General features: G+C 45.3%; 1 protein-coding gene and 1 long non-coding RNA gene across 3 annotated transcripts in view; one reads left to right on the top strand and one right to left on the bottom strand.

Annotated features, from left to right (window-relative positions):
- Window positions 1-26,155, bottom strand: part of LOC148142977 (uncharacterized) — a 425,985-nt gene that overhangs the window by 280,035 nt on the left and 119,795 nt on the right. The window lies entirely within an intron of this gene.
- LOC148142980 (uncharacterized) lies at window positions 7,935-13,330 on the top strand. The gene is made up of 2 exons (XR_015751090.1): window positions 7,935-8,280; window positions 12,964-13,330. It is a non-coding gene; the product is annotated as an uncharacterized LOC148142980 (long non-coding RNA).

Genomic DNA, 26,155 nt, shown 5'->3' with positions numbered 1-26,155 from the left:
TCTTGCAGATATTGATAAAATCATGAGGGGCTTGGATAGGATAAATGGACAAAGTCTTTCCCCTGGGGTGGGGGAGTCCAGAACTAGAGGGCATAGGTGTAGGGTGAAAGAGACCTCAGAGGCAACTTCTTCACTCAGGGAGTGGTATGTGTATGGAATGAGCCGCCAGAGGAAGTGGTGGAGGCTAGTCTGGATGGGCATGTGAATAGGAAGAGTTTGGAGGGATATGGGCAAGTTGCTGGCAGGTGGGACTTGATTGGGTTGGGATATCTGGTCGTCATGGATGAGTTGGACTGAAGGGTCTGTTTCCATGCTGTCCATCTATGACTGTGCATTTAGAGTTATACAATGTGCTGGCAGTCAATGCAGGCAGCCAATACATGTCATATTTTGTAAATTTCCGAATCTTGAGTCAGCGGGCTGACTCAAAATTCAGATACAGACAGACTCTGATCTCACTCCTTTCATGCATTATGTGAGCTGAGATGTCACCTTTTCTTATGAAACCTTAAGTTATCTTGAGAAGGAGCCTGACAGGAAGTTCTGGGACTTGCATATTATTGATACCTGCAACCCTTTCTAAAAGATGAAAGACTTAACAATCCAGGTTTGTTCAGTATATAATTTCAGTGGCAGGACACTAATGTTTTTCCATAAATTCTGTGTCTTATGATCTTGTACTCCACAACCAACTGAATAAGAAGCAGCACTCCGAACGCCGGTGCTTTTAAATAAACTTGTTGGATTGTGACCTTTTATTATGTTATATGCAACTTTGTCCAGGTTGGGGTGGATTCGCCATGTTAAATGACCCATCGTGTTCTGTTTTGGATGGGTTCAGGTGGATTGGCAGTGTTCAGTTACCCATATCGTCGAGGGATGTGCAGGTTAGGGTGGATTGGCTGTGCTAATTTACCCATAGTGCCCAGGGATGTGCAGATTAGCATGGATTGGCCGTGCTCACTTAACCTACACACCCCTGGGCACTATGGGTAAGATGGATTCACTGTGCTAAATTCACTCTTTCATTAAGAGAGTGGTGCATGTAAGGAATGAGCTGCCAGAGGAAATGGTGGATGCTTATACAATTATGACATTTGAAAGGCATCTGGATGGAACTATAAAATGGAAGGGTTGAGAGGGATATGGGCCAAATGCTGGCAAATGGGTCTAGATTAATTTAGAATACCTGGTTGGCATTGACGAGTTGGACTGTTTCCATGCTGTATATCTCTGACTCTGGCTTGCCACATCTGTACGTTCAGTTTCTCCCTGGTGTCGGTGTTAATGCCTTTGATGTCTCATTTTGCTCTCTCCTTTCCAGGGATGTTAACCACTTCATGTCTGGTTGTTTCTCAAGAACTTGCATTGCAGGTTCACCCTGAACTGAGACTATTTTTTGAGCTTCCCAAAATCAGACCTGCTCACTCTCAGCAGTGGAGTTATCCAAAATTCAGACAGATGTCAGTCTTGAAGTTTTTGCTGTTCTGCCCCTGTAAGATCCTGAATCAACACCTTCAGGAGAATTAGTTAGAGCGGTGTGAGAACAGAGGGGGAGAGAGAGAGAGTGGGATGGTGCTTTCAATTTTCAGTGTGGAATAACAATGGAAAAGAATGTTCTGCAGAAAGTAGAATTGCTTGTTCTGAATTTCTACCTTGCACTGACAGTCATGACTTTTGTAATCTCTTTTTACAAAGCATTTGATGATCTGAAGATGGAAGTTTCAAAATCAACAGATGAAGGGCTGATGCCCGAAACATCAACTTTCCTGCTCCTCGGATGCTGCCGGACCTGTTGTACTTTTCCAGCGCCGCACTGTTCAACTCTGACTCTCTAGCTTCTGCAGTCCTCACTTCGACGTCAATGTCCGACAGTCACTCAATCCATCAGGACTGCAACAATTTTTGACTGTGATTCTGTGAGAAGGAGCAAAGCGTTTTGCTTCCTGTTGGAGCATGTCTTCAGCATCAATGGGACTGGATGAGAGACCCTACTGTTGCTGCGCACTGATTGTGTAACCTGAAGCAATTATACGGTCTGGAAAGAGGAATTCACGGCAGGAAGGGGTTGTACCTGCGTTTGTGTGCAGCTGAAACTTCAGCCATGGAGAAACCCAATGGATCCCGCCCCGTGCAGAAACCGTGGAAGTGTGGCGTCTGCGGAAAAGGCTTCTGTGTCCCTTCTATCCTGGAGACTCATCAGCGCAGTCATACTGGGGAGAGGCCCTTCAGCTGCCCCGAATGCGGGAAGGCCTTCAGCAATTCCTCTGACCTGGTGAGGCACCAGCTGCACCGAGTGTGGGAAATGCTTTAACCAGGCCTCCATCCTGCTGGCCAACTGGCAGGTGCACACTGGGGAGAGGCAGTTCACCTGCTCTCAGGGTGAGAAGGGCTTTACCTGCGCTTCCCATCTGCGGAGGCACCAGCGAATTCATGTTCCATCGCAGGGGGATTAAAAGAGGGATAGCCAATTGCCTTATTAACTGGACTATCAACCCAGTTCCGTGGACTGCCAGGTTTGAATCCTGCCGTGGCAGATGGTGAAATTGGATTTTGGTCAGAAATCTGGAGTTCAGAACCTCATGAAGAAATGATTGTTTGGGGGACATCACCCATCTGATTCACTCCCATCCCTTTTTAGGGAAGGAAACTGCTGTTGTAGGGAAGGATTCACTCAGTTGTCCCAGCTGCATCCTTTACCCGGTCTGGCCTACACATAACTCCAGACCCACAACAGCAAGGTTGACTCTTCATTGCCCACCACTGCCACCGGTCATTGAGTGGGTAAGCACTTACTTGTTTACAGGGTATGGGTTGAAATTGCTGAGTGAGGCAATACTTCCTACAGTTAAGGCTGTACCAAGGATCCAATTACAAACTGACAACTCGGTGATGACCAGAGTAAAGAAGGTGAGGTGGTGTGGGGTGGGGGTGCACGCTTTGACCTTGAGCTCTTTAAAAAGCAGCTACTTTTTCTACACCTTTATGCTGGGGGGGGATCTGAAGCTGTAACAACGTTGGGTCACAATAAAGGTTACCTGAACTTATCGCCGGGCTCAGACTCTCATTGAAGGCTTTAAACCAAAAACCTCTTGGAGCTCAAAGTTGCTCATTTCATTTCAGCCTCCTGCACTAAGTTTCCAATGTCATGTATCAGATGGAGCAGTGAATGAGTAGCTAGTATAGTTAGAAGTTGTAAATTTTTCAGAAGTGCAGGTACTGCACCGTTTCATCAGCATTGTATAGTTTACTGGCAGCAGCGGGAGATGTGGGCTGCATTCACTGGAAACGGTGTGGACGTGCCGGTGTTGGACTGGGGTAGATAAAGTTAAAAATCACACAACACCAGGTTATAATCCAACAGGTTTGTTTGGAAGCACTAGCTTTCAGAGTGCTGCTCCTTCATTGGGTAGCTGTTGGCCGGGGAATAATACACCGATTGTATAGCGAAAGATCACGGTGTCATGCGACTGATAGGATATATTGAACAAACCTAGATTGTTGTTATGTCTTTCATCTTTTCGAATGGGTTGCAGGTTTTGGTTCATTAATATGTAAATCCCAGAACATCTTTAAAGTCACGTTCTTGAGATGACTTAATGTTTTATAAAAAAAAAAGTGACATCTCAGCTCAGACAATGCATTAAAGATGTGAGGTTCGAGTCTGTCAGTATTCCAATCTTGAATCAGACTGGTTCTATTTCCCAAGTAGGAATTTATAAAATATTGCATGGATTAACTGCCTGCAGATTGTGGGCTTTTTGAGCAAAATTGAAAGTATCTGCAAATACAATTCTGCCAATACAAATTCACTCCATAGAGGTGTGTGTGTGTTTGTGTTTGAGTGCGTGCATAAGAGTGAAGTGTGAGTGTGATGGAGTTTAAGCCTGTGAGTGTGTTGTGGGGTGTATGTGTGTGTGAGTGTCTGAGAGAGGTATGAATAAAAGTGAGAGGTTGCATTTTGCTAAACAAGGAAGGGCTGGACATAGTGAGTTTTGAGAAGATTTGTAGCTCAGGTTGAGTTTTTGGATGTAGGTTTGCTTGCTGAGCTGCAAGGTTCATTTCCAGACATTTTGTTACCTACTGGGTAACGTCTTCAGTGGGCTTCAGGCGAAGAATTTTCAGCTTTGCTATGTATAGTTAATGGTAGGTCCCTGGGTTGTGTTGTAGAACAGAGACACTTTGGCGGCGGGGGAGGGGGGGTGGAGTTAGGGGGTTCAGGACAATAGTTCTTTGAAAGTTGCATCACTGGTAGACAGGTGGTAAAGAAGGCATTTCGCACCATTGCCTTCACTGTCCACCCCATTGAGTATAGAAGTTGGGACATCACGTTGAGGTTGTACAGGATGTTGGTGAGGCCACTTTCTGGGTACTGAGTACAGTTTTGGTGGCTCTGTGATAGGAAGAATACTATTAGAGAGGGTTCCGTAAAGATTTACCAGGATGTTGCCAGGACTGGAGGGTTTGAGTTATAAGGAAAGGTTGGGACTGTCTTCATTGGAGTGTCGGGGGTTGAGGAGTGGAGGTAAAGTGAATAGCAAAGAGGTCTTCCTTAAGACCATAAGACACAGGAGTGGAAGTAAGGCCATAAGTCCACTCCGCCATTTAATCCTGGCTGACGGGCATTTCAAATCCACTTACCATACTCTCCCCATAGAGATACCAAGATTCCTTGCGATCCCAAGAATTTATCAATCTCTGCCTTGAAGACACTTAATGACCCGGTCTCCACTGCGCTCCATGGCAATGAATTCCACAGGCCCACCACTCTCTGGCTGAAGAAATGTCTCCTCATTTCCATTCTAAATTGACCCCCTCTAATTATCAGGCTGTGCCCCTGGGTCCTAGTCTCCCTGCCTAATGTAAAAACACTTACCAGCATCCACACTTTTTAAGCCATGCACTATCTTGTAAGTTTCTATTAGATCTCCCTTCAACCTTCTAAACTCTAATGAATATAATTCTAGGATGCTCAGCTGTTCATCGTCTGTTAGGCCTATGATACCAGCGATCATCTTGTGAATCTCCGCTAGACATGCTCCAGTGCCACTATGTCCTTACTGAGGTGTGGGGCCCAAAATTGGACACAGTATTATAAATGGAGCCTAACCAGAGATTTATAAAGTCTCAGTAGTACATCGCTGCTTTTACATTCCAACTCGCTTGAGATAAATGACATTATATTTGCTTTCTTAAGCACGGACTCAACCCGCAAGTCAACCTTTGGAGAATCCTGGACTAGCAGTCCCAGATCCCTTTGTACTTTGGCTTTATGAATTTTCTCACTGTTTAGAAAATAGTCCATGCTGTATTCTTTTTTTCCGAAGTGCAAGACCTCACATTTGCTTACATTGAATTTCATCAGCTATTTCCTGGAGCACTCTCCTAAACTGTCCAAATCATTCTGCAACCTCCCCACCTCCTCAGAACTACCTGCCTGTCTGCCTAACTTTGTATCATCAGCGAACTTCGTGGGAATGCCCCCAGTCCCTTTATCCAGATCATTAATATATAAAGTGAACAGCTGCAGCCCCAACACTGAGCCCTGCGGGACACCACTTGTCACCAGCTGCCATTCCGAAGAGGAACCTTTTATCCCAACTCTCTGCCTTCTCTCAGGCAGCCTATCCTCAATCCATGCCAGTAGCTCAACTCGAATACCATGGACCCTCACTTTACTCAGCAGCCTCCTATGAGGCACCTGATCAAAGGCCTTTTGGAAATCTAGGTAGATAACATCCTCTGGGTTTCCCAAGTTTAACCTTATTGTTAACTCTTCAAGTTTGTCAGGCACAACCTCCCCTTGCTAAATCCATGCTGACTTATTTTAATCCAACCATGCACTTCCAAGAATTTAGAAATCTCATCCTTAACGATAGATTTTAGAATTTTATCTACAATTGAGGTTAGGCTAATTGGCGTATAATTTTCCAGCTTTTTTCGTGATCCTTTCTTGAACAAAGGACTTACAACAGTGATTTTCCAATCATCTGAGACTTTCCCTGACTCCAGTGATTTTTGAAAGATTACAACCAACATCTCTGCTAATTCTTCAACCACCTCCCTCAGAACGCTAGGCTGTAGCCATCAGGGCCAGGAGAGTTCTCAATTTTTAGACCTATTAGCTTTTCTAGCACTTTCTTTTTTGTAATGGCTACCATACTCAACTCTGCCCCTTAACTTAACTCTCCTTAATTGTTAGAATATTACTCATGTCTTCCACTGTGAAAACTGACACAAAGTATTTATTAAGTTCTTCAGCTATTTTCTTATCTCCCATCACTAACCTCCCTGCATTAATTTGGAGCAGCCCAATTTCTACTTTTGCCTCTTGTTTTTTTTGCAATACATAAGAAACAGCTTTTACTATCATTTCTAACATTACTGGTCCGCTTACCTTCAGATTTGATCCTCTCCTTCCTTATTTCTCTATTTGTTATCTTCTGTTTGTTTTTGTAGTCTTCCCAAGCTTCTGATTTCCCAGTGGTCTTGGCCACTTTATAGGCTCTCTTTTTCGTTGATACATTTCCTGACTTCCTTTGTCAGCCATGGCAGTCTTCTTCCACCCCACGCTGCCCGATAATCTTTCTTTTTTGGGGGATGAACCGCTGTACTGTGTCCTCAATTACACCCAGAAATTCCTGCCATTGTTGCTCTACTGTCTTCCCCACTCGGCTCTGCTTCCAGTCAATTTTTGACAGTTCCTCCCTTATTGCCCTTTATTTAACTGTAACACCATTACATCTAATTTTGCCTTCTCTCTTTCAAACTGCACACTGATCTCTACCATATTATAATCGCTGCCTCCTAAGTGTTCATTTGCTTTAAGATTTTTAATGAAGTCTGGCTCATTACATAGCACTAAGAATTGAAATATGCTCAGTTAGGCCACAGTTGAGGACAGTGTGTAAGGGGCGAATGGCCAATCCTAGCCTTTTGAAATTGGTTCTGGTTCTGTGGAAATAGAACCAGAGTTGTAAAGCACAAAAAAAAATCCTTCGGTATGTGCCAACCATATAGCCTAAACTAATCTCATCCCATTTGCCAGCACTTTGTCCATTTCCCTCTAAAACTTCCTATTCATGTACCTATCCAGATGCCTTTTAAATGTATTTGTACCAGCCTCCACCATTTTTCCTGGCAGCTCATTCAGTTCACACACCAACCTATATTTGAAAAAGTTGCCCCTTGGGGCCGTTTTAAATCTTTCCCCTTTCACCCAAAAACTAATGTCCTCTTGTACTGGACTCCACCGCCCCAGGGAAAACCTTATCTTTTTCTCATATCCATACCTGTCAAGATCTTATAAACCTCCATAAGGTCACCCCTCAGCCTCCAATGCTCCAGGGAAAATAGCCCCAGCCAATTCAGCCTCTCCCTGTAGCTCAAACCCTCCAACCCTAGCAACATTCTTATAAATAATTGCTGAACTCTTTTATGTTTCACAACATCCTTCTTGTTTAGTGAGTAATAGGCTGTGAACAATCTATTTTGTTCAGGTCGTAAGAGGGGGCTTTTCTTGAGGCGAATTAACTTTCACACTTTTTTTTAATCCTCGGGTTCCTTTTAAATATTTCCCCTCTCACCCTAAACCTGTGCCCTCTAGTTTGGGATTCCCCCTCCCCTGCCCCTGCGGGAGAGACAGGCAAAAGGAATGAGGTGTGCAGTCACAGGGAAAAAACAATTATGACTCCCGCCTTTTTTTTATCCCAAATTGGCAAATGGTCACAAACTCTGTCAGTAACAACCGGCGCCGGTCGCCATTGGTCAGGTGGAGTAAGGTGCGCTCTGATTGGGCGGAGCGTGGATGACGCACGTCACTGAAGCAGGAGACGGGAAGAAGAAGAAAAACGAAGATGGCGGCGCGAGGCTGCGGTTTTCTCATCGACTCAGCGGGCGGTTTCTGACGGAGGGAGGGGGGCAGACAGGCATCGTTTACCTCAGAAAATACCTTTAAAATACATTTCAAATTAAAGCCGGAACTTTTCAAACAAAAGTTGTGAATAAAAGGAGACAGTCCCCGGTGGGGTTTATTGTTTATTTGTGTATAATTCCCGGGGCCCGGGAAGGGGGAGGTGACGGTTACCGGGTGAAAGAGAAAACATTAAACATGTCGGCGGTGGAGGAGAGAGAGCCGGCGCCCGCGGCTTCTTCGGCGGCGGGAGGTGGAGGAGCGGCGGCGGGGGGTAAAGTCCGGCGGAACACAAGCTGGAGGAGAGGCTGCACTCGGTGCTGTGCTGGACCGTGAGCCTGGAGCTACCCGCGGCTTCACTCTACCAGGTACCGGGCTGGGCTGAGAGGGAACCCGGGGGATAAGGCGGATCGCCATTAGCCTGGAGCCACAATCACTCCCATTCCAAAACAAACATAATTTCTATTAGAATCACCATCTAATCCTCCATACACCTTCTATAATCCATGTAGGAGGGCAGGCTGTACCATCTGACTGAACTGTTCCGATATTAAATTGTGTATAATGTATAGATATCTTTTTTTAAATAAAATATACAATGTTATTTAATACATTGGATATGAAATACTGTCATCATGGGATTTGCAGCACTTCACAGCGCTGTAGAAGGTCACAGGCAATATTGTGTACGAGAGCCTGTGTAAACCTCTCTGGTTATGTTTTATAAATGTGATTTGAGGTAATTGCACGTAAAATGTGGTCACATGCAATCATTGGGTAGGATTGTGCGTGTGTATGTAGGTATTTAGATCCTGCGGTTTTGTCTTGCCCAATGATGTGATGGAGGGAGGGGAATGGGCATACTAATTAATCATTCTACCAAATCCAGCATCTTGCTGAAGAGCTTCACTTCTTTGCGATTGTCATCTTCCAAAGAATCAACCTACCCAGTATTTAAATGGACATGTGCATATGTATCGTTGTGCCTGAATGCTGGAAACCTTTTTTTAAAAAAACCTTGAGTACATTTCCTGTGCACCATGCATGGCAATTGGACGTGTTTGATTTTTTTTCTTGCAAGTGCTGTGAAAAGTAGTCTGATCGTGTAAAAGTCGACCCCAGTTCTTCATAGACAGCAGACCAATGTTTGTGAGTCAGTGTGATGGCCGTCATGTTCCACTCCAGCTCTGCAGTCTGTCGGTTGTTCGGCTCTGTTCCTGTCTTCCAGTCCGTTGTCAGTATGTTCCACTCAGTTTTCAGAATTACCATAATTTTTTTTTGGCTTTATTCATCAGTTGAGCTTCTGCTTATGATACGGTATGAATCTTGCCAGGCATGAATTTCAACCCCTCAAGTAGTATCCAAGTAACAGATAACCCCCTAAATTTAACCTTGAAAAGTAGTCAAAAATTTGACTATCATTTGAGTATATACGATATAAATGAATTAATGTTCATTGCTTCTTCGCTTTACTCTATTTTGCCTTATGAAAGGTTTCATATGAACACTCCACTTTTGGATAGTGGGGAAAACCTGTATCAGTACAATACAGCACAGTCACAAGCCCTTCTTATTTGGTTTAGGCACCCCTGTCAAGCCTGTGCCAATTCTTAATTCTCACTTGGACCTGCTATTTATTGCCCATTTGCGGTTTCTATCCTTCTGTTCATCTCGCGTTCGTGTGTCTATCAAGATACACCTTAAAAGTTGCTAAGGTGCTTGCTTCCACCACCCATCACCCCTCTGTGTGAAAAACCTTCCCCTCCACTTCTCCCGTAGACTGCCCTCCTCTTGCCTTGAACCTGTGCCCTTTTGTGGTTGACCTTTTCACCCTGGGGAATTAAAAAAAACCTCTGAGTACCATACAATCCCTAGTGTGGAAAAGACCATTCAGCGCAACATGTGCACACTGACCCTCTGAAGAGTAACTGACACAGACTTATTCACCTACTCCTATTACGCAACATTAGCCCTTGACTAAAGCACCCTCTTCCAGAGCATCCACGTCCTTCTGATAGAGTAGTGACCAGAACTGCATACAATATTCCGAATGTGGTTGAAATAAATAGCTGTAACATAACTTGCCAATTCTTACACTCAGGGAATTGGCCTTCTTGACCACCACACCCACCTCTGTTTCCACTTTCAGGGATCTATATGCCCAGATCCCTTTGCATGCCAGTGCTCCTAAGAGTTCTGAAATTTATTGTACAGTTCTTATATTTCTTTCTCCCTTGTGTCTGTATCCAGCTTCCCCTTAAGGCTACTCCCCACTTCATCTCTTTGCCCACTCATCACCCCTCCACACATCAGCATATCATAAGACCATAGGAACTGAAATTAGGCCATTCACGCCATTGAGTCGACTCCACCATTCAATCGTGGCTGTTAACTTTCTCAAGCCCATTCGTCCCAGAACCCTTGATCCCCTTTAATACTCAAAAACATTTCTGTCTCCATCTTAAATATGCTCAATGACCTGGCCTCCACAGACTTCTGTGGCTGTGAATTCCACAGATACACCACTCTCTGGCTGAAGAAGTTTCTCCTTGTCTCCCAACTAAAGGGTCTTCCTTTTCCTCTAAGGCTGTACCCTCGGGTCCTAGTTTGTCCTAACAATGGAAACATCTTCCCAACATCCACTCTCTCCAGGCTGTTCAGTATCCTGTAGGTTTCAATTGCAACCCCCCTCATCGTTCTAAACTCCATATAGTACCAGAGCCCTCAAAAGTCCCTCATTAACTTTTCATTCCTGGGACCATTCTTGTGAACCTCCTCTGAACACCCTCCTGGGCCAACACATCCTTGCTAAATAGGAGGCCCAAAACTGCGCACAATGCTTCAAATGTGGCCTGACCAGAGCCAGAGTCTCAGAAGTACATCCCTGCTTTTGTATTCAAGTCCTGTCAAAATAAACACCATCATTGCATTTGCCTTCCTAACTACTAACTCAACCTGCAAGTTTACTTTGAGAAAATCCTGGATTTGAACTCCCAAGTCTCTTTGCACTTCGGATTTCTGCATTTTCTCCCCATAATCCTTTTGTTCCAACAGTGACTATCTGGTGTCAGGGCAGCACCAGTGATTTCCTGACATATGAATTGTATTTGGGGGTCCTCACTTTCTTCTTGTATTTGGGGATACCAAGGAATGTCAGGAACTGCGAGTATCTCAGGAATGATCGTTATTCCTGGGGGAGGCAGAGAGGAATGTGGTGTGGTCCTGTAAACTCCAGAACTTTAATAACTTCATGAGTCAGCAATAACTCTTTCTGGACAAAGAAATGAAAGGGCCAATGAGAAACTGCTACAAGGGAGTTAACAAATAACATACATTAACCATCGCTGGGAAGGAGGAGGCAGCACAATGAGCTGTTTCTTTGGACAGATGAGATAATGGTGTTTAATAACTGTGTGACAAAAGGACAATTAATTCTGCCTGTAGAAGGAAGGCCTTGGCGTAAAGGGGTTAATTGCAGGACAGGCTGTTTCAAACAGGTGGAAAACCCTCAAGGATAAGAAGGTAAGCTACAGACCTGAGGTCTCCAGAAGGGTGGGGAGGTGGTGTCAGAATCTAAAGAAACGTTACACCACAAATTTGAAAGTGACGGAACTCCACCAGAATTCAACTCCAGAATGATTTAGCAGCAGTACTTGGAAGAACAACAGTGCATCAAACCCCTGTAAACTTCCAGAGATGGGCATTGTTGGTAGAAACAATGTTGAATTCCACCATCACTTGGGTGATAGCCAAGATTGGGGTGGGGGAAGGGAGGCTGAACTTGCTTACTTGAGGGGTGACCTTACAGACGGCTTTGCAGTAGAAGGGTTTTAGGACCTACAATAAAGTGTAAATCATTGTTTCAACAGTTGGTTGTCTGTGCAGTTTCTGCGTCAGTATTCAAATTAAAGCGATTCACCCACAATCAGAGTGAGAGGTTGGGATTAATAATGACTCCTTTGCATTCAGCAGGACGGCACATCAATACTGTTATAAAGCGAATGCTGAATCCCCTCCCCTCTCTGAGATCTCAAACCGAAACACCAAAAGAGGAGCGCATTGCCCTATAATCTATAAAATTAGTGTGAAAAGTGGCGTCATCTGCTCTAGTCTTAAAAACAAAAATAAATCCCTGACACTTTAAAAATCAACAAAAAGCAATTTACGTATCCAACTTGCATGGTGAACAACTGAACTAATTTATTAACAAACCCAATAAATCCCTTCGAACTACTGACAATTCTGGCATAAAACAGGATTCTTGTCATATGCTGTTCCAATAAATACAAGACCCACTAATATAACAAGAAATAGAATTTAGTCTCTCTGATTACAGCCAGGTTACATGTCTTCCAGAATATTCTATGCATCTTTCTATTGAATCTTTTGTTCGGAATGTCTCCTCCAATTCCTGCTCTTCTTTTTTTTGTAAATGATGCTCTCTCATTCACAGATGACTGTCAGGGCTGATTTCTCTCTCTAGTGCTGAGGACTCTTAGCACTGGGGCTCTGTCCAACTGTCCCCTTCTTTTATACCCTTGATGCTATATTGAGTTTTTAGAATAGGATTGGTCCTCTGTTGTCAGATTTAAATTTAATAGGTGTTGGTAGCGACAAAGAAACACGAGTCAGTGCTACAGCATGGAAACAGGCCCATCGGCCCAAACTGGTTCATGCCGACCAAAATGTCCATCAACAGTAACCCCATTTCCTTGCACTTGGCCACTATCCTTCTAAGCCTTTCAAGACTGGGGACACATTTGTATGGTGAGAGGGGAGAGATTGTAAAAGTTTTGTCCCACATAGTTTTTCAGAGTGTGGTTTGTGTATGGACTGAGCTGCCAGTGGAAGTGGTTGAGGTAGGTACATTAACAACATTTAAAATACATGGAGAGTCCTAATTAAATTAATTGGCTAAATTGAAAAGTCATTATCTCGGCCTGCTAACTGTACGACCTTTTGATAGAAATGTTTCAGCTTGTGTGCTCTCTGTTGTGATGATGTTACTCCTTTAAGAAGATTATGTTGTTCTTGATTTTTTTCCCCAACAGGGGTTGTAAAAGGCAGAGGGGCTGATTCGTTTGGGCGAAGGGACTTCACTAATGGCCAACAGGTATTGGCAAAGGCAACAAAGGTTTGAGATTTTTTTTCCTAAAACGCTTCTACTGCAAAGCCGTCTGTAAGGTCACCCCTCAGCCTCTGACACTCCAGGGAAAATAGCCCCAGTCTATTTTCTCTTGCAGCAGCTCAAACCCTCCAACCCTGGCAGTATGTTTGTAAGTCTTTTCAGAACCCTTTCATGTTTCACAACTTGTTACAAACATGTCGACTAATTCAGAGAAGCCTCTCAATTACAGCTGTAAATGGAGAAAGTGTGTTTAATAATGAGTCATGAATAAAGGCTGCATTAATCTTTTACCGTGAAGTTTTACTCCTACATCTCAAAACAGAGCATACAAACCTGGTCAGAAGCAGCCTATGTGATTTAGGACACTATTGGTTGTTTTCCAATGAGGACTGACTTTGCACAGAAACCATAGATATTTTAAATGAATGGGGTACCATTCGTTTTAAGGTCAGGTAAACTTAAATGGCACTGCATTGGCTTAGAAATGAGAGATCCTTGACACACACAGCTGAAATCATCACTGCACCATTATTAACAAATTGGAATTAAGGCTGGGATGTTTTCCCCCTGGAGCAGAGGAGGATGAGAGGCGACGTTTATAAAACCATGAGGGTTATAGATAGGGTTAAGGATTGTTGTCTTTTCCCAAGTATGGGGGAATTTCAAGACGAGGGACACATTTGTATGGTGAGAGGGGAGAGATTGTAAAATTTTTGCCCCACATATTTTTTCAGAGTGTGGTTTGCGTATGGACTGAGCTGCCAGTGGAAGTGGTTGAGGTAGGTACATTAACAACATTTAAAATACATTTGGTCAAATACATGGAGAGGAAAGGCTTAGAAGGATAGTGGCCAAGTGCAGGGAAATGGGGTTACTGTTGATGGACATTTTGGTCGGCATGGACCAGTTGGGCCGATGGGCCTGTCTCCAGTCTGTAGCACTGACTCGTGTCTCTTTGTCGCTCCAACAGTTTTGAATTTTCAGATGAGCATCTCACTTAATCACACTGAATAAAATCCGATCTCATTAGTCAACTCTGATTTGGAAGTGCTGGTGTTAGATTGGGCTGGACAAGGGCAGAAGTCAAATGGCACCAGGTTAGAGTCCAACAGGTTTATTTGAACTCACGAGATTTCGGAGCACTGCTCCTTTGTCAGTGAAGTGACGAAGGAGCAGCATTGAAGAAGGAGCAATGCTCCTAAAGCTGTAACCTGATGTTGTGTGACTTCTGATGTCTTCAGCTGTGAGTTTGCGTCGAACTTAATGGGATATTTTGTACAACATGGCATTTTTAAACAGTATCACTTGGAGGGATTCATTTGAAACCTTTCAAGAGGTGAGTTCAACAAGACTGAACTATTCAAAGTTACTTGGACTCCATTTTAAAACTTACATCAGGACCGGTAGACAGAGATATACTGCACAGAAACAGACCCTTCGGTCCAACTCATCGATGCTGACAAGACATCCTAAATTAATTTGGTCCCATTTATCAGTATTTGGCCCATTATCCTTCTAAACCCTTCCTGTTCAGGTCCGAAACCAGATGCCTTCTAAGTGGTATAATTGTACCAGCCTCCACTCTCTCTGGAAACTCATTCCATACATGCACTACCCTCTGCCTGAAAACATTGCCCCTTACGTCCCTTTTAAATCTCTCGCCCAGCCAAATAGCCTCTCCCTGCAGCTCAAACCCTCCAACCCTGGCAACAATCTGGGAAATTGTTCCAGATACAGAAGTCAATGTTTCGGGAAGAACCCTTCTTCAGTCCTGAAACGCTAACTTCACCTCCTAATGCTGCCTGGCTTGCTGCATTCTCCCAGCATACTGCTTGCCTACTTTGATTTCAAGCAACCGCAATTTTTTTTGTTTCTAACAAATGGCGGAACAGACTCAGTTGGCTGAATGGCCTAATGTCTGCTCCATTGGTCTTAGCTTTCTACGGATTGTTTCAGTGGGAACGTGCAGTCCCAGACTCAGTAGTGTCGCCCACTGGAAGCAAAGTTTATGGAATCACAGAATCCCTACAGAATGTAAACAGGCCCTTTGGCCCAACAAGGCAACACCAACGTTCCGTAGAGTTACCCACCCAGACCCATTCTCTTAACCCTATTACTTTACATTTACTTGGAGAAAGTGAGGACTGCAGATGCTGGAGATCATAGTCGAGAGTGTGGTGCTAGAAAAGCACAGCAGATCAGGCAGCAGCCGAAGAACAGGAGAATCAATGTTTCAGGCATCATTGCTGAGGAAGGACTTATGCCCAAAACGTCGATCCTCCTGCGCGTCAGATGCTGCCTGACCTGCTGTGCTTTTCCAGCACCACACGCTTGACCAGTCTACATTTACCCCGGACTAATGTACCACACTTACACATTCCTGAACACGATGGACAATTTCGCTAGGCTAACTCACCCTAACTTGTACATCTTTGTATTGTGGGAACAAACCGGAACACCCTGAGGAAACCCACGCAGACATGGAGAATCAAACAGTAGATTCAAACCCGAGTCCATGGCTCTATGAGGCAGCTGTGCTAAGCACTGAGCCACCATGCCGCCCTGAGCCACTGTGGGGTTGCTGTTGGGGGTGCGAGGTGGTGTGCAGTCCAGAATTTTTTTTTTAAAAAAGCCCACCAGCGTCTGAGTCCTCATTTTCAGAATGGGGCAGAAGGTTTAGTCCACAGTCGCGTCACTGGTGGAATCCGATTGTTGGGAGCACTGGTGCCCCTGCTGGTGTCTTCGCAAGTTGCTGGAAAATGTGAACGTCTTGCCACACTCAGAGCAGCTGAATGGCCTCTCCCCTCTATGGACCCGCCGGTGGGTCAGTAGGTGGGAGGAGCGGTTAAAGCGTTTCTCGCACTCTGGGCAGGAGAACGGCTTCTCCCCAGTGTGGACCCGCTGATGCCTCAGCAGGTGGGAGGAATTGCTGAAAGCCTTCCCGCACTCGGGACAGCTGAAGGGCCTCTCCCCCGTGTGGACCCGCTGGTGGGCCACGAGATTGGAGGAGACCGCAATGCCCTTCCTGCACACTGAGCAGGAGAACGGCTTCTCCCCCGTGTAGACCCGCCGGTGGGTCAGCAGTTGGGAGGGCTGGGTAAAGCCCTTCCCACACTCATGGCAGGCAAATGTGGACCCGCTGGTGTGTCAGCAGAGAGGAGGAACTGCTGAAGCCCTTCCTGCATTCGGGGCAGGGGAACGGCTTCTTGCCTGTGTGGACCCACTGGTGCCTCAGCAGGGCAGAGGAATCGCTAAAGGCCTTCCCGTACTCGGGGCAACTGAATGGCCGCTCCCCCGTGTGGACCCGCTGGTGCTTCAGCAGGTCAGAGGATTTGCTGAAGGCCTTCCCACAATCAGAGCAGGGGAAGGGCCTCTCCCCGGTGTGGACACGTTGGTGCGCCAGCAAGTGGGAGGAGTGGGTGAAGCTGTTCCCGCACTCGGGGCAGGTGAATGGTCTCTCCCCTGTGTGGACTCGGCGGTGGTCCAGCAGGTGGGAAGAGCGGATAAATCCCTTCCCATACTCTGGGCAGGAGAACGGCCTCTCCCTGGTGTGACTGCGCTGATGAATTTCCAGGGCAGATGGGACACTGAAGCCTTTCCCGCAGTCACCACACTTCCACGGTTTCTCCATGGGGCGAGATTCCTCTGGTTTCTCCATGGCCAAAGCTTTATCTGCATACTAACGCATGTACAATCCCTCCCTGCCGTGAAATCCTCTTTCCAGGCTGTATAATTGTTACAGGCTGCACATTCAATGTGCTGCCACAGTAGCGTCTCTCAGCCAGCTCCACTGATGCTGAAAGCGGACTGAAACAGAAACCAAAGAGTTTTGCTGCTCCTCACAGAATCATAGTCGAAAATCGTTACAGTCCCAATGGATTGATTGACTGTCTGTCATTGACGTGAAAATGAGGACTCAGACGCTGGAGAGTCAGTCAAAATGTGTGGTGCTGGAAATACACAGCAGGTCAGGCATCATCCAGGGAGCAGGAGAGTTGCAGTTTCGGGCATAAGCCCTTCAACTACTGAATTTGAAACTTCAGTCTTCAAATCTTCAAATGCACTGGAAAAACAGATTATGAAAGTCATCACTGTCAGTCAGGGTAGAAATTCAGAACAAGCAATTCTACTTTATGCGGAACATTCTTTTCTTTTGTAATTCCATGAAATTGAAAGCACCATTACCCTACTCTGATTGCTCTACATTTATACCTGATTAATGCATCTAACCTACACATCCTGGACACTATGGACAATTTAACATGGCTAATTCACCCAAACCTGCACATCTTTGGATAGTGGGAAGAAACAGGTGCACTGGAAGAAATCCGCCGCAAACACCAGACGGAGAATGTGCAATATTCACACAGACAACGGCTCTAAGGCTGGAATTGTATCTGGCTCTCTGGTGCCGTGAGGCAGCATCACTAACCACAGACACCGTACCTTCCTTTTCCAGTCCCGCCACCAAGTCACTCAGCTTGAGCTCAAGCAAAGCACTACGTTTAATTTTCGCTTCACACTCACTGAACTTTCGGCCCGTCCCCACTTTCCCTACAGGAAATGCAAACAGCTGGGGGGTTGCCACGTCGAATCCCTACAGTGCGGAATGAGGCCATTTGGCCCAACAACTCTCCATTTACCTCCGACTAATATACCTAACCCACACATCCCTGAACACTATGGGGCAATTTAGCATGTCCAATTCACCCTAACCTGCAAATCTTTGGACTGTGGAAGGAAACCGGAGCACCTGGATGAAACCCACACAGCTACAGGGGGGGGACAATGTGCAAACTCCACACAGTCAGTCACCTGAAGCTGGAATCAAATCCTTGTCCCTGGTGCTGTGAGGTAGCAGTGCGAACCACTGAGCCACCTTGCCGCCCATGTGTGCTGAAAGAGATGCAATGTGGAACTTTATTGACTGTACCACACAGTGGATTGTTGAGTAAGGTCGAGTCTCGAAGGATCTGGAAAGAGGTAGCCAACATTTAGGAGCGCATTGCGACAGACGCTGGAATCCGTCCTGAAAACAACAAATGTTGTTTGTTGGAGATCACAGCTGGTCAGGCAGCGTCCACAGAGAGATAGCAAGCTAACATCTCAGGTCTTCTTAGAGATTTATAAAATCTTGCTGGATACAGAGAAGATGACTGTCCGTCATCATTTCCCTGGAATGAGGGATTTCAAGACTAGCGGACATATGTTTAAGGTGAGAACAGAAAGATTTAAAAACAAAATAAGGGGCAACATTTTTACACAGAGTGCTTCACGTGTGGAATGAATTTCCAGAGGAAGTGGTAGATGCACTTACCGTCACAACATTTAAATGACATTTGGAATAGTACATGAATAAGAAATGTTCAGAGGGATATTGGGCCAAGCACATGTAGGTGGGACAAGTTTAGTTTGGGATTATGGTCGACATGGACTGGTTGGACCAAAGGATCTGTTTCCGTACTGCGTGACTCTGACTGGATACAGTGGATGTGGGGAAGATGTTTCCACCAGGAGGAGAAACGAGGACCAGAGGACACAGGCTCAGGGTGAAGGAATGCCCTTCAGAACTGAGATGAAGATGAATTTCTGCAGCCAGAGGAGGGTGAATCTGTGGATCTCATTGCTGCAGAGCGCTGTGGAGGCCAAGTCATTGAGGGCATTTAAGACAGGGATAGATAGGTCTTTGATAAGTAAGGAGATCAAGGGTTACGAGGAGAAGGCAACAGAATGGGGTTGAGAAACATATCGGCCATGATCGACTGGTGGAGCAGACTCAATGGGCCAAATGGCCTCATTCTGCCCCTGTGCATTGTAGTCTTAAAACTGGGCAGATTACTGAAGTGGTTTTCATGAACAATTTCAGAGTCCTGAAGTAAAGCCGTAGAGGTGTACAGCACGGAAACAGACCCTTTAGTCCAACTCATCCATGCTGACCAGTTATTCTAACCTAATCTCGTCCCATTTGCCAGGACTTGGCCACTATCACTCGAAACTTTTCCTATTCATATACCCATCCAGATGCCTTTTAAATGCCGTAATTGTACCATCCCCCATCACTTCCTCTGACACTTATTCCATACATGCACCACCCTCTGCATGAAACACTTGTCCCTGAGGTCCCTTTTAAAATCTTTCCCCTCTCACTCTAAACCTATGCCCTCGAGTTCTGGACTCCACAACCCAGGGAAAAGACCTTGTCTGTTTATAAAATCATGAGGATTATGGATAAAATAAACGCGTGGAAGGTCACCCACCCCCCTCACAAAAGCTTCTGACGCTCCAGGAAAACAGCCCGAGTCTATTCTGCCTCTCCAGATAGCTAAAATCGTCCAAACCCGGCAACATCCTTGTAAATCTTTTCTGAACCCTTTCAAGTTTCACAGCTTCCTCCTGATAGGAAGGAGACCAGAATTGCACACAATATTCCGAAAGTGGCCTAACCAGTGTCCTATACAACTACAAAGTGACCTCTCAACTTTACTACCCAATGCTCTGACCGATAAAGGAAGGCATACCAAATGCCTTCCTCACTGTTCTATCTATCTGCGACTCTATTGTCAAGAAGCTATGAACCTGCACTCCAAGGTCTCTTTGTTCAGCAACACTCCCGCGGACCTTACCTGATTTGCTTTTCCAAATGTAGTACCTCACATTTATCTAAATTAAACTCCATCTGCCATTCCTTAGCCCATTGGCCCATCGGATCAAGATCCCATTGTCATCTGAGGTAACCTTATTTGCTGTCCACTACACCTCCAATCTGGGTGTCATCTGCAAACTTACTAACTATACCTCTTATGCTCACATCCAAATCATTCATATGAATGATGAAAAGTAGTGGGACCAGCACCAATCCATGTGGCACAACACTGGTCACAGGCCTCCAGTCTGAAAATCAACCCTTCACCACCACCCTCTGTCTTCTACCTTCAAGCCAGACCTGTATCCAAATGGCTAGTTCTCCCTGTATTTCTCGAGATCTAACCTTGCTAACCAGTCTCTCATAAGGAACCTTGTTGAATGCCTTTCTGAAGTCTATGGAGATCATGTCTACTGCTCTGCCCTCGTCAATCCCTGGTTACTTCTTCAAATAATTCAATCAAGTTCGTGAGACATTATTTCTCACGCACAAAGCCATACTGACTATCCCTAAATCAGTCCTTGCCTTTCCAAATACATGTGAATCCTGTCCCTCAGGATTCCCTCCAACCACTTGCCCTCCGGCAATGTCAGGCTCACTGGTTGATAGTTCCCTGGCTTTTCCTTGCAATCTTTCTTAAATATTGGTACCACGTTAGACAACCTCCAGTCCTTCATCACCTCACTTGTGACTATCAATGGTACAAATACCTCAGCAAGGGACCCAACAATAACTTCTCTAGCTTCCCACAGAGTTCTAGGGTACAACTGATCAGGTTCTGGGGATTTATCCACTTGCATGCATTTCAAGACGTCCAGCACCACTTCCTTTGTAGTATGGACATTTTTACATTTTTCAAGATATCATCATCTGTTTCCACACATTCTATTTATTCCATGTCCTTCTCTACAGTAATCACTGATGCAAAATACTTGTTTATTATCTCTCCCAACTCCTGCAGCTCCACACATAGGCTGTCTGGCTGATCTTTGAGGGGCCCTGTTCTCTTCCTAGTTACCCTTTTCTCCTTAATGTATTGATAAAAACCCTTTGCATTGTCCTTAACTCTACTTGTCGAAGCTATCTCATGTTCCCTTTTTGCCCTCCTGAGTTTACTCTTAAGTATACACCAACTGCCTTTTTACTGTCAGGATTCACTCGATATCTCCTGTCTATACTTGTCATATGCTTCCTTCTTTTTCTGAACCAAAAGCTCAATTCCTCGAGTCATCCAGCATTCACTACACCTACCAGCCTCCCCTTTCATCCTAGGTTCTAGATTACAGTGGTGCTGGAAAAACACAGCAGTTCAGGCAGCATCCGAGGGGCAGGAAAATCGACATTTTGGGCAAAAGCCCATCTAATCTAGAATCTGGTTTCCAGCATTTGCAGTCCTTGTTTTTACTGAGGTTTTCCCCTTTCACCCAAACAGGAATATACTGTCTCTGGACTCTCAGTTTCTTATGTTTGAAGGCTTCCCATTTTCCAGCCATCCCTTTACCTGCGAACATCTGCTCCCAGTTAGCTCTTGAAAGATCTTGCCTAATACCAAGTTAGTCATCCTCCAATTTAGATCTGGTCTATACTTTATCATCACTCTTTTATAGCTCATAGAATTATGGTCACTGGCCCCAAAGTGCTCCTCCACTGACAGCTCAGTCACCTGCCCTGCCTTATTTCCCAAGAGTAGATCACGTTTTGCAACTTCACTAGTCAGAACGTCCATTTACTGAATCAGAAAATTTTCTTGTACATATTTAAATTCCTCTTCATCTAAACCCTTAACACTATGGCAGTCCCAGTCTATGTTTGGAAAGTTAAAATCCCTGACCATAACCACCCTATTATTATTTCAGATAACTGAAATCTCCTGACAATTTTTTTCTCAATTACCTTCTGACTGTTGGGGAGTCTGTAATAAAATCCCAATAAGGTGATCATCCCTTTCTTATTTCTCAGTTCCACCTAAATAAGCTTCCTGCATGTATGTTGTGGTTCTGTTCGCCGAGCTGGGAATTTGTGTTTCGTCCCCTGTCTAGGTGACATCTTCAGTGCTTGGGAGCCTCCTGTGAAGTGCTACTGTGATCTTTCCTCCGGCATTTATTGTGATTTGAATCTGCCGCTTCCGGTTGTCAGTTCCAGCTGTCCGTTGCAGTGGTCGGTATTTTAGGTCCAGGTCGATGTGCTTATTGATTGAATCTGTGGATGAGTGCCATGCCTCTAGGAATTCCCTGTCTGTTCTCTGTTTGGCTTGTCCTGGGACAACACTACTATTATAGGACAAGCCAGACAGAGAACAGACAGGGAATTCCTGGAGGCATGGCACTCATCCACAGATTCAATCAAGAAGCACATTGACCTGGACCCAATATACCGACCACTGCAACGGACAGCTGGAACTGACAACCGGAAGCGGCAGATTCAAACCACAATAATTTCAGTTCAAGTGGTGGATGTAGGTCCAGTTAAAAGGCATTTGCATCAGCACATGAATAGGAATGGTTCAGAGGGATTTGGGCCAAACACTGGCAGGTGCAACTAGTTTAATTTGAGAACATAGTCAGCATGGACTAGTTGGACAGAACAGTCTGTTTCTGCACTGTCTGACTATTCTATACTGGTCTTAAACACATTTTCTTGCCTCCCCCCATAACCATCCACTTCCTTGTTGTCGAAAACTCAAATGAACTCAGCCTTGAATATATTCAGTGACACCCCTCCCCCCCAACTGCAGGAATACATCTCCACCTCTGAACTCAATTCCTCTCGCTAATGTACCACTTGCCTTGCTCATTGCTTGCTGGTACAGAAGGACGCTGAGGCCTGTTTGTACATCAACACATCATTCCTGATGAAGGGCTCGAGCCTGAAATGTCGAATCTCCTGCTCCTCAGATGCTGCCTGAACCTGTTGTGCTTTTCAGCTCCACAGTTTTCGATTCTGATCTCCAGCATATGCAGACCTCACTTTCTTCACATCCAAAGATATCACTATTTAAGGAATGCGTCTCCTTTCTGCTTTTTTTTTAAACAGCAAATGCGATAACTTCACATTGTGCTCCTACATTTGCCATGTGTTTGCTAATTGAGACACAGTCTTGGACCAACTTTTCCAGACTCTCTCCCCTCGCCGGGATTCACTCCCTTTCCTTTCAATTACTGCAAAACAAAAATTGAACCCCAGAATGAAAAAAAAATGGAAAAGAGGGTGAGAAAAGAAAGTGCCGTACTCACAGATGTTGAACAGAGGAAAGAAGTTGCAGTCTCGGGTGAAGCTCAATCTTCATTCAGAGAGGAACAACAGCAGCAGCAGCTTCAGAAGCTCATGGTCAAACTTCCGTATTCAGACAATAGCGGGGCTCTGATTGACAAAGGAACCAGGCTCCTTCCAGTCATCCCGAGCTCCCCATTGGTCCATCAAAAGAAGGTCGCTGTCCGTAATTGCGGACAGCGAGGAGCATGCGCAATTCTTGTTGACACCGCTGAACATGCGCAGTGTGGTCGGTGGAGATGCCGGTGTGGCTGACAAGATTTTATACCTGAATGTCAAATGTCAACAGGAGTTTAAAAAAAGCTGAAGCCACATTTTTTTTTTTACCTGTAGCTCGACATTTTATTGCGTTTGCATTTTGTGTGACTCCTCGACTTTTGAATGTCTTTTCCCCAGGGTAGGGGAATCCCAAGCGAGAGGGCATAGATTTCGGTTGAGAGGGAAAATATTTAAAAGGGACCTCAGGGTCAGAAAAAAAGTTTGAAAGTTAATTCACCTCAACAAATGCCCCCTCTTATGCCCTGAACAAGATAGATTGTTCACAGCCTATTAATCATGAGTAGCAATGATGTTGTGAAACTTAGAAGGGTTCAAAAACGATTTATAAATATGTTGCAAGGGTTGGAGGGGTTCAGCTGCAGGGAGAGGCTTAATACGCTGGGGCTGTTTTACATACAGCATTGGATGTTGAGGGTTTATAAAGCCTTATAAAATCATGAGGGGCATTGATAGGTTAAATACACAAGGTCTTTTCGCTGGGGTGGGAGAGTTCAGAACTAGAGGGCATTCATTTTGGGTGAGAGGGAAAAGATATAAAAAGGACCTAAGGGGCAAATCTTTCACGCAAAGGGTGGTGGATGTATTGAATTAGCTGCCAGAAGAAGTGGTGGAGGCTGGTACAATTACAAAGTTTGAAAGGCATTTGGGTGGGTACATATGGACCAAGATTAATTTAGGATACCTGGTCAGCATGGACCAAAGGGTTTGTTTCCATACTTTACAACTCTACGGTTCTATTTCTACATAGTCAGAATCAATTTCACAAGACTAGGAATAGGCCATCCACAACTTATAGCCTGTCCTCAACTGTGGGCTAACTGGACATATTTGAATGCAAGTTTCAGAAAGATGTCTGCAGCTTTTCTATAAAGTTGAACATGCTTTCATGATGTTTCTGAATATATCATTTTACCTAATCTCAATTTTAAAGATCAGTCATTTCTCTTGAAGCCGTGTCTACCAGGTAGAGTCATCAACATCCATTCTCTTTCTCTCTTCCTAGAAGGGTTTGATACAGCGATCAAAGATGGTTTGAGGCATCCACAAGGACAGGGTGTGGGTGGAAGAGAAGGAGAGAGAATGGACAGAGGGGCAGAGTGTCAGGGGGTGAGAGAGATAATTGACAGGGAGACAGAGGGTGGGAGGATGAGAACACTGGGGGGAAACAGAGGGTGATAGGAATGGAGAAGATTGTGGGGACCGATGGTGAGGGAAAGAGAAAGCCTGGTGGGCAGAGGTGGGGAAGAAGAGAATGCAGGGCAGAGGGGTGGGGGTTGAGAGAGAATGGAAGGGGGACAGTGGGTGGGTAGAGATTGGACAGGGGAGCAGAGGGTGGTGGAGAGAAACTGCCCAAATCCCACCTTCCCTTGGACCGGTGTTGATATCTCATGAACTGGAACCCACTCCTCCCACAGCAGACCTGTGTCAATCATTTCTCAATATATACGTGGCGAAGGCAGTAGAATCATATAATTCTGACAGGCCATTCGGCCGATCGAATTCACACCGACCTTCCAAACAGCATCCCACCCAGACCGACCTGCTGACCCTACAGCATTCCAGTTCCTCATGGCTAACCCACTCTAATCTGCACACTTCAGCATGGCCAATCCACCCTAAACTGCAGATCTTTGGACTGTGGGAGGAAACCAGAGCACTCGCAGGTAACCCACAGAGACACAAGGAGGAGGACGCATCAAAGTCCACACAGACAGTTGCCCAAGGATGGAATCAAACATGGACCCCTGGCACTGTGAGGCAGTGGTACTAACCACTGAGCCACTGTGCTGTCCAGAGTTAGCTTCTAACTTTTCACGCACCCTCAGCAGAGGCTCTCTCCTGACATTTGTGGACCATGCCTGCTGTAACCTCCCTTTCCCACATCTTCAGCCCTGAGCACATTGGTTCCCAAATCCTGGCACCAGATAGACACCGATGTCATCTGGCCTCTTGCAACCAACTGCGGAGACCAGAGACAATCCCTGTCACTATTCTGTCCCCTACCACCACCTCCCCAATGTTGATCTTACTCCCAGCACCCAGCCAGTTCGCTCCTCCACCCCCTTGCAGCCCTCTCTCAGATCCCCTTTACCTGCCTGATCCATGCTCACACCTCCTGACCCTGTCCAATGACTCAATCAGAAGGGTCTGTCCGGAGAGAAATGACCAACTCCTGGAATAAAATGTATGGTTATCTTTATCCCCAAAGGTCTGCAGCCTGGCTTCCAGCTCCATCTCTCTGAGCCGAATGTCCACCAGCATGTGTTTGCCCTGGATCACAGCATCCAGAGCTTCCCACCTTCTGCAAATCAAAAGACAAGTCCCACCTTACACTCTCCAATGTGTGTTATGTAACTGCTTAATCATTTCTGGTGGCCGAGCAGAGGCCAAGTTCAACTTGGCTATTGATACCCAAGTTTGGAATCCATGAGGATGGCTTCAAATGGACCTTGGGTTGATGTCACACTACAGGTGACTCCACTACACTATACAGTCTCTCTCTCTCTCTCACACACACACACACACACACTTATACACACACACACTCTCACACACACACATACACACTCACACACACACACACTTATACACACACACATACATGTAAGTCAATCAGGTGAATTTGCGGAATTATATTTGCAGATACATTCTATTTTGCTCAAAAAGTGATCAATCTGCAGGCAGTCAATGCATGTAATATTTTATGAATTCCTACTTTGGAAATAGAACGAGTCTGACTCAAGATGGGATACTGACAGACTCAAACCTCACACCTTCCATGCATTGTCTGAGCTGTTGCCTCTTTTTATAAAATAGAGTCATATAATCTTAGAGATGTACAGCATGGAAACAGACCCTACGGTCCAATCCGTGTACGCCGACCAGACATCCCAACCCAATCTAATCCCACCTACCAGCACCC

This window comes from Chiloscyllium plagiosum, unplaced genomic scaffold (genome assembly GCF_037043375.1).
Source record: "Chiloscyllium plagiosum isolate Xiang-an unplaced genomic scaffold, Cpla_swu_hap1 HiC_scaffold_27, whole genome shotgun sequence".
Taxonomy (NCBI): Eukaryota; Metazoa; Chordata; class Chondrichthyes; order Orectolobiformes; family Hemiscylliidae; genus Chiloscyllium; species Chiloscyllium plagiosum.
This window is presented reverse-complemented; position numbering and strand designations above follow the sequence as displayed.